This window comes from Rhinatrema bivittatum, unplaced genomic scaffold (assembly GCF_901001135.1).
Source record: "Rhinatrema bivittatum unplaced genomic scaffold, aRhiBiv1.1, whole genome shotgun sequence".
Classification (NCBI taxonomy): domain Eukaryota; kingdom Metazoa; phylum Chordata; class Amphibia; order Gymnophiona; family Rhinatrematidae; genus Rhinatrema; species Rhinatrema bivittatum.
In genome coordinates this window covers 153,231-162,425 of record NW_021820801.1, presented here as the reverse complement: position 1 = coordinate 162,425, position 9,195 = coordinate 153,231, and the positions used below count along the sequence as shown (strand labels likewise).

The window sequence follows — 9,195 nt, the reverse complement described above, 5'->3', positions numbered from 1 at the left end:
TCACCCCCCTGGAGCCCGCTCTCGCCCCAACACTTACCGGCCGGCTTTCCTGCTCGGCGAGGGGAGAGCCCCCGGGACGCACGCTGACCTTAGCATGCAAGCTCCCATTGATGTAAAATCCGAAGCTGGTGACGTGGACGTAGGCTCGTGTCTCCCCCTGTGAACACACAGCTCTGAACGGTTAGTGCCTCGCATCTCGGGGCCCCTCTCCCTTCTACCAACCACGATGACCACACGATCACGTTTAACCAATTCTAAACTGTCCCAGCAACCCATGGTCCTGAACCTGCAGGAGGATTCACAAATACAGGCGGTGCACACACGTGCACACCACAAACCATACGTGCGCACATTCTCAGTGCAAACCCACACGCCGTGCACATGCTTCCTATCCTCGCACGCTCTCGGTCCAGGCACGACACACCACACGTGCACACCCGGCACACCACAAACCATACGTGCACACATTCTCAGTGCAAACCCACACGCCGTGCACATGCTTCCTATCCTTGCACGCTCTCGGTCCAGGCCATGGCAAGAAGAGGAAGCTGGGTTCTTTCCTGCAATACTACACATCAGTCCGGATCAGTGGGTTTTGCATCCCTACTAACAGGTGGAGGCAGAGAACAAAACTTTGAGGCACTGCTACGTAACCGAGAGGGCCACCTGCAGTCCCACAGGATTGACCTGTACCCCCAGCCAAGATAAACCTCAAACCCCCCCACCAGGGCTAGATCCGTCACCTTCAGATCTACCAAAAAAAAAACCCACGTGCAACTGAAGAACTCTTAGAAACATTTTACAACGACCAGCAGGAAAAAACCACAGTCTTTCGGCAGCGACGGGGAGGATCTCTGCGCTGATCTGTGGTATTACAGGAACGAACATTAGCAGCTGAGAACCAATGTTCCTCTCCTGAACATACCCAGATCAGTCCAGACCCGTGGGATGTACCCAAGCACCCCTAAGACCCGCAGGCAGGACACTCTCACCTCCTCCACCTTAGGCCATTTAGTGGCTCGATAGATGGGGTCTCTCCTTAGGGCGTTGGCCTTGTGGAGCAGCAAAACAAACTGAGGAGAAACCATCAGGATGGGGATCTGAGGTCCCCTGACTGTCATCAGATTCCCCTGTGGTGGAGGAGGGACAGGAGGGGGTGGGGGACAGAGGAGGAAGCGAATCCACAGCTTCTCCAGCTACCACTAGCTCCTTCCCACAATCTCCAGCGGAAATAGAGAGCCCCCTCCCCCGAGGTCCTCAGTCGCTTTGCCGGATGAACAGAGGCCCCCCCCCCCAGGTCACCCCCGATGATGTCCTTCCACCCCCTGCTGCACAGGCAGTGCAGAGGGAACGGCTATTGAGAAGCGCAGACCAAGTCGCCACACGTGGCTTTGGCGCCGTCCTACACGCGGCGTGCTGACACCACAGGCAGGCTGTCCATGCGCCAAAGTCAGAGCGGCGTCCTGAAGAAAAACCAGCCAAGCAGCATGCGGGAGAAGGCACCCTCCGCCGTGCACACGCAAGAGCTCTGGGGTACTGGCTACAAACGCTTATGATTGCAATAGCTAACCTTGCTTATTATAGCGGATAGCATATATTTATAGTAACCTGAGGCTTAATCCTTTCATTGGAATTTTAAGTTACGACCCATTTTAATATCTAATTTTATCTCATCCAAAGCTACCTTTGGTATGTTTATTTTGCACTTATTTTATTAATTGCTTATGTTTTTTGTTTATTTTGTATCTATATTGTAGTTTATAATTTATTTATATGATTTATCCTTTTAACTGATTGTAAACCGCATCGTGATATTCTAATTGAATGACGGTATATAAAAATTAATAAATGAACACTGAAAAACCTTCAAACCACACCCGTGATGAGGAATGTCCCTGCAGGCAAATGGCGTATCTAACAACCTCCCGCAAACCTCCGGATCCCCTACGAAGAAGAGAGGAAGGGAATCCCCAGATCAGCTCCTGCTGCCCCCTGTGTACTCATCGCTGTGTCCCATCTGCTCCTGCTGTAAAAGAAAAAGGCAACACCCCCCCCCTCTTTTTTTTTTAACAGCTAAAAGGCACAAAACAGGATACTTCCCTAACAAAGAAGGTGAATCTTTAGGAGGGGGGACCTCAGAGCTTTTGGCCAACTAGGGATAAGCACCAGCCAGGGGTTCCCAACCCCCGAGTCGCCCCACTCCACCTGAGGGATGGTCCGCGAAGGAGCCTAGCACCTCAGGGAACCAACATTTATTTTATTTTATTTTGAACTTTTATATACTGACATTCATGTAGAGAAATTACATATCACATCGGTTTACAGTGAAACAAAAACATTGCAAAAAGCATTACAATGCACAGGGGTTACAATGAACTGGGAGAACAGGGTAGAACTAAATTTACTATTAGAGAAACTGTCGAAAGAACAAAATCTGACTTGAAGCAATAAATGTGAATACATATAAAATAGAGCTTATGACCGATAATACGCTATTAAGAGCAGTCCACTCTAGTCCAGATGGTGAGTACAACCAGAGCGGAGATGAGAGCATTCCTCGTTGGCAGGAGGTTCCTCTGGTTAAGGAAATTCCATGGAACTTCCATAGAAGTTGGAACATGGAAATTCCAACTTCTAAAATGTTTCCTTTCCAGAGACTACAGGTTTGCACCTCTGCCATCTGCTGGCGGCAGAGAAATACTGAGGGACTGCAGGTGGCACTCAGTTAAGTAGCAATGCCTCAAAGTTTTGTTCTCTGCCTCCATCTGCTGGTAGGAATGCATAAACCCACTTGCCGGGACTGATCTGGGAATGTATAGGAAAGTGCAGATCTTATTTATTACTTTTATTTTGTTGCCCTGTTGGGGCAAAGACCCTACATACTTTGTAGCTGAAGACTGTATTTTCACTTTAAAAACTGTCACAGCCAGGCACAAAGTTCACAAGGGTAGGATTCTGCTTGAAAAGAATGAACAAAGATGTGTATCCCCCTTCTCTCCCCCATTCACCACAGAATGCCTTCTCTCAATGCGTTAGAAGGATGCACAAAAATATGTTCATGCAATACATGAGTGTATCTGCTCCCCCCCCCCATGCAATCTTTTCAGTGCATTGGAAATGGGCAACTTTCAGCCAGTCGATGCGCAGGGCTAAAATTTATTTTTACCTGTTGAAATTGTTTTGAAAATTGCCCTCTAGGAACACGTAGAAGCTGTTAAAGCCACTAACGTTTCCTGAGTCTGCAGATGAGTGCAGAATGAGCTTTCTGAGACAGTATAACTGTTACAGCTGGCCACTTGGATGAAAGGGATGGGTGGGTATCAACAGCTGGGAATGGTCTCCCTGGAACCTCTGAAGAGTGGGAAATTAAAAATGAGAGAGGGGTGCGATGCCGGGAAGGCATGACAGCAGCTGAAAAGAACAAGAAGGAAGCTGCTTCCCCTCAGCAGCATGCAAGAGAGCACGAGCTACCAAAACCAGTCAAGAAATGCAATGATAGTGATCTCGCTGATATGCTTCGTTTATTACTGTTTATAAAAAAAAATTATTGCTGGGAAGAGGGAAGGAAAGTTAAGAGGCCAAGCAGCTAAGAAAAGGTACAGGAGAGTAAGGAACCCCCTTAGCATTTTCCGGTACACAAAGCAGCAGACGGTATAAAAACTGCATCAACACGCATGCGCACATCGCTCTCATAGGGGCCGCGAGTGACCACGTGCCACCCGTGACGTTCCCGGGCGCTGTTCTTGGATAGGCTATATATAGTCCACGTGATACTGCGCCTGGGAAACACGGAAGTAGTGAGGGCAGAAAAGGCGGAAAGTAAGTAAAAAGAGGATGGCAACGCGAGGCAGAGTCATAACGGGGTACAGATGCTTACCTTCAGCTGCAGCTGTGAATCCCGCGCCACAGCGCCACCGAGATACAGCAGAAGCAGGCAGGGAAAAGAACAAGCAGTGACGCGTCAGTCTCCGCTCCGCCATCACTACACGTCACCACAGCAACTTACCGGAAGTGGCGGGCATGGACTTCCTACCGGCCAATGAAACGAAGGACACTCAAACAAAGGCGTCCTCCGCTCCGCCTATCAAACGGTTGGCAAAGGGCACCAATCAGAAGTAGCGCTGGCGGGTTCACCTTCCGGTTCTCATAGCCAGCGCCTGACAACCCCTTCGTGATCCGTGCCCTGTGCATTGTGGGACGTGTAGTCCGGCTTCCCAATACCAAGACCTACCAATACTGACCAATTTGCATACTCACAATTACGGACAATTTCGTAGTACTGAGCAGAGTTTTTTTGAACCCATGTCGTCATTTTGGACCTTACACAAGTTGGGTTTTTAACCCAATCACAAACGGAAACCGACCATAGCGGCGTACAGACAGGCATTACAAGAGGTACCAGATATGGACTGTTGTGTCTCTTTTATTTATATATATATATATATATATAAATATATATATATATATATATATAGTCGCTGTATTACACTATCCAGCAAGGGCTTTCACACTATCCAGCAAGGCTTTCTGCAATGCTTTCGAGAGATACCTACATGGTCAGAAAGCTTACAATATCGAGAGCTGCATATATAAATTTTTGCAGCAATATTTTATGACCCCTTAGCAGGGCCTTTAAAGCTAAAATCACAGAGTCACCCTTATGCCTGAAATGCAAATGGAGGAGGGTACATACTCTCATTGCTTTTGGTCTTGCTCATTGATATTGGCAGCATTCTGGTCGCAAGTAGTGATACGGGTGTCAACTCCTAAAGAATTCCAAGGCCCGGTACAGGATGGCCATAGACGAGTCCAGATTTATTCGGTAAAGCGGGATTGATAGGAAGAAGGTGATTCTCACGAGGTGGGTGACTGAGGAAGCCCCAAAGCATGAACATTGATTGTTCACCTTGCTTATGAAATTATATACTTTAGAGTATAGCAGTGTCAAATTTACCTCAGCTAAGCGTAGGTTAGAGGTAGAAAAAATAATGCTTATCTGCGCCCATCTAACTGGTCAAAGAGCCTTCAATATATAGATTCCTCAAGTTGAGAGTCCTTCTTGACAGCATTATGCTAGGGCTTCATAGGCAACTGATAAAGTAGACACATGGGGAGGGAGTGGGGGGGCTGGCAATTTCCTTACTTCCTTATACACTTACTTGGTATCTATAGCAGTGTGACTGATGATTGGCTGTTAAGACGTGTGATTTGCTCAGAGCATGAAGACAGACTATGAATCCTGCTGGTATTCAGAGGATGTCAGTTCTTTATTTATGGACTGTCAAAATTTTTTCTGTATCTTTTTATGTTGACACTGTAATGTTCATTGTTTGGTACATGAGGGTTCCAAGTTGTCATGGATGTACTTCGCTATTTGCCTGTCAAAGATGTTTGGAAATTAATAAATATATTTCACAAAAAAAAAAAAAAAAAAAAAAAGTTATCTGAACGTCCCTGCTCTTGCTCTGCTAATTATCCAAGGTGGTGTTAGATTAATAATAGATGTAGACCACAGACAACGCAGAGATAGATCCATAGCAAGAGCAGTGCAGTGCTATCCAGTGTGGCCACTGCGGCATTCCTCGGACTGCAAGACAGCTCCTTGGGTATCATCCATTACCCAGTTGACCAGCAGCAGTGAGTGGCATTGGGTCACAGTAAGCATATATTCCCAGTTTCTGTAGCTGCTGCTGCTGCTCCTTATGTGTTCCTGATTAGCTCGTACTCACCATGGGGACACATTATGCATTCTTACAGGGTAATTTTTAAAGGAAAATGTTAACGTAATATACTACTATCATAGTAATTTTAAAAAAGCACATTTAACCTGCGTGAGCGCACTTAGAGTTGCCAACTTCCCATAGATCAGGACTGGACACTTGAGTACTGGGGGGGGTAGCTTTTGTACATCCCATTGGCCCTGAATCCATGTGGCTACACGCTAGGAAATGGGAAAATTACCTGATAATTTCGTTTTCCTTGGTGTAGGCAGATGGCCTCAGCATCCTGCTCACGGCTGCTCGTGAACAGTGCCAAGGATTCGCCTGCGGAGTGGATATCGATTCCAAGAGATTACGGGTAAACCGTCATCCAGTCCCTAGATCAGGGCATCTGTAATCTTACTGGGGGTCAGTGTTTATTTTGGTTGTGTACAGTTACAGTTATCCATTTTTAATCATATTTTTAATCAAGTTTTTTCAATAGTATGTCCACAGTAGCTTTTGAAGAGAATACTGAAAGGCTGAGGTCACTGCAGGGGTGTATCTAGGGTTTCAACTTTGAAACCTGTCTCCATCTACTGGCAGGGGAGCATATAACCTATTAGTCCTGAGACCATCAGACTACATGCTAGGAAATGAAGTTTCCAGCCTAGAGAGCAGCAGTATAATTTCATTGACCTTCCAAGAAAACACTGGGGTAAGCTACCTCAAGCAGTGGTTGCAACTTTAAACTGCAGTGGCATAACAGCATCGGACTTTAAAGAAACGTGGAGGACCTGCATGGAAGGACCACGGTTAGAACCCAAACTTTGATGAGCATGGAGATGTGGGATTTTTCACAACAGCCTCACTATCCTTGGTAATATGACATAGAAGGGGGCCTGGACATATGGCTCTAGTATTGGGCTTGTAAGAAGCAAAGTTAAATGGTCTGGCAGCAAAGGTGGAGGAGGTCGTCACTGTGACAGAATTTGGGCATGCTTGGGACAGATTTGGAGGGCAATGATGAGAAAAGGGCCAACAGTCAATTGGAAGGCGAATTTGTGTTGGGTTGTGTATGAGAATTTATATAGGCATCAACCCAAAGTGGACAACTCTCAATTGGGCAGATTAGATGGACCATTTAGGTCTTATCTGCTCTTGGCATCTTTGAAATGCTGGGGAATTGGGGATACATGGTCAGGATTCCCAGAGGAGTAGCAGATAGAGTGCTACTGATATTTACAGGAAGCTGGCAATACTGTCGCCCTCCCAGGAGCCTCCCACCCTGCTCCAGTATTTCCCCCTGGTGAAGGTGTGGATCTGTGTGTGACACACTGTCAGGGCTGGTGCAGGGTATTAGGTGCCCTAGATGAACCTTACAGCTTTGCGCCCATCCCACCCCTGGCCCTCCCCATTCATAATTAAAAATGATGCATTTATAATAACAGATTTTATATGAAAAGGACAAGTACAGTCTTCTGAGGCAAAACCATCACTTCCAACAGATATTTGCATGCACCGTCGTGGTAGCAACCAGAAAACCCCGCAAAAAAGACACACTCACAACCCACTCCCTTCCCTTCCCGCTCTCTCACCCCAACTCCTTCCCATCCCCTTTCCTTTTTAGAGAGAGGGAAGGGAAACTGAGCTGAGTGAGTGGGAAGGGAAGGACAGGGTGAGGTGACTGAGTGAGAACTCCCTCTTCCCTTTTCAGTCAGCTCAGCTACCCCTTCTCTTCCCTCCCTGCAGCGAGGGGAAGAGAAAGTTCTCACTCACTCTCCCTTCCCTTTTTATCAGCTCAGCTCCCCCGTCCCTCCCCTCACTTCTCACTAAGAAGGACCTAGGAGGGGTGTAAGGGGAGGGAAAAGTTCTCTCTCTCTCTCACTAATCCTCCACTCTCCTACCTTTTTCTTCACTGCCTGTGCCTGGCGTCTACCTCCTGCCCAACTCTTCTTCCTGCCCACAGGGGTGTGTGAACCTCATGAGCACATCATGAAAAACTATGGCACCATGGGTTCTTTTCTGATGCCCGCAGAGGATGAGAATCTCATGGGAACATCATTAAAACTATGACACCTTGGTTCTTTCCTATGCCTGCAGGGGATAAGAATCTCATGGGAACATCATTAAAATTATGACACCTTGGTTCTTTTCTATGCCTGCAGGGGATGAGAATCTCATGGGAACATCATTAAAACTATGACACCTTGGTTCTTTTCCTATGCCTGCAGGGGATGAGAATCTCATGGGAACATCATTAAAACTATGACACCTTGGTTCTTTTCCTATGCCTGCAGGGGATGAGAATCTCATGGGAACGTCATTAAAACTATGACACCTTGGTTCTTTTCCTATGCCTGCAGGGGATGAGAATCTCATGGGAACATCATTAAAACTATGACACCTTGGTTCTTTTCCTATGCCTGCAGGGGATGAGAATCTCATGGGAACATCATTAAAACTATGACACCTTGGTTCTTTTCTTATGCCTGCAGGGGATGAGAACCTCATGGGAACATCATTAAAACTATGCCACCATGGTTCTTTTCTGATGCCCGCAGGGGATGAGAACCTCATGGGATTGTGAACAAAACTATGGCACCGAGGTTCTTTTTTTATGCCTGCAGGGAGTGAGAACCTCATGGGGATGTCATCAAAACTATGGCACCGAGGTTCATTTCTTATGCCTGCAGGGAGTGAGAACCTCATGGGGATGTCATCAAAACTATGGCACCTTGGTTCATTTCTTATGCGTACTTGTGCTGGGAATACCGCAGGCATGTCATCAAGACTATACTATGGTTCTTTATTTCCTCCCCTCTGGGGGTGGAAACTGGGAACCCCACAGGCACGTGGTTTTGATTGTGGGACTGAGTTTTCCTTGTTCTGCTTGACCTGACCACAGCATTTAAGACTATCGATCACAAAATTCTTGTTAAGCACCTAAGTGACATTGGGATGAGTAGCTTAGGTTTACAGTGATTTCCTTCTTTCTTTCATGGTAGAACTCAATGTATAGAGTTACGTGGGCAGGAATCAAATGTGTGCCACAGGGTTCCATCCTTCCAGCCTCTTTATTCTCTCTCTCTCTATCTATATCTATATATTTCTCTCATCTGTCATGTTTTGTCTGATCTTGATGTTGGACATGATATCTATGCAGACGATATCCAATATTTGTTCTGATTAAAACTTCTTAACATGAAGCTCGTGATGGAATTTATTTGGCATTTTTTATATACCAACAACCGTTTGCACATTGTATCGGTTTACAATTAACTTGGAAATTATAGGCTAGGCCTTTACATGGAACAGATAACTGTAGGTAAAAACAGGAACAAGAAAAACCAAAATTACATAAAATACAGAAAAATCTAGAACTTATTTACATAATTACAAAGATAATCAATGGCAAAAACGGGGATTCCAGATTACAATTATTATGGTGGGGGTAGGCCTGTAGGAAGAGCATGTTTTTAGTTTTTTTTTTTTA

The 9,195-nt window shown here is 46.0% G+C and overlaps 1 protein-coding gene across 2 annotated transcripts in view; it reads right to left on the bottom strand.

The window, feature by feature from the left end:
* LOC115082147 (protein GPR108-like) overlaps positions 1–4,242 on the bottom strand; it is a gene marked incomplete at its 3' end in the record, with an annotated part of 10,754 nt that extends 6,512 nt beyond the window's left edge. The window contains 2 exon segments of one of the 2 annotated variants that reach the window (XM_029586408.1): positions 38–157; positions 3,878–4,242. 2 annotated transcript variants of the gene reach the window in all.
* Positions 4,243–9,195: the final 4,953 nt, after the last annotated feature.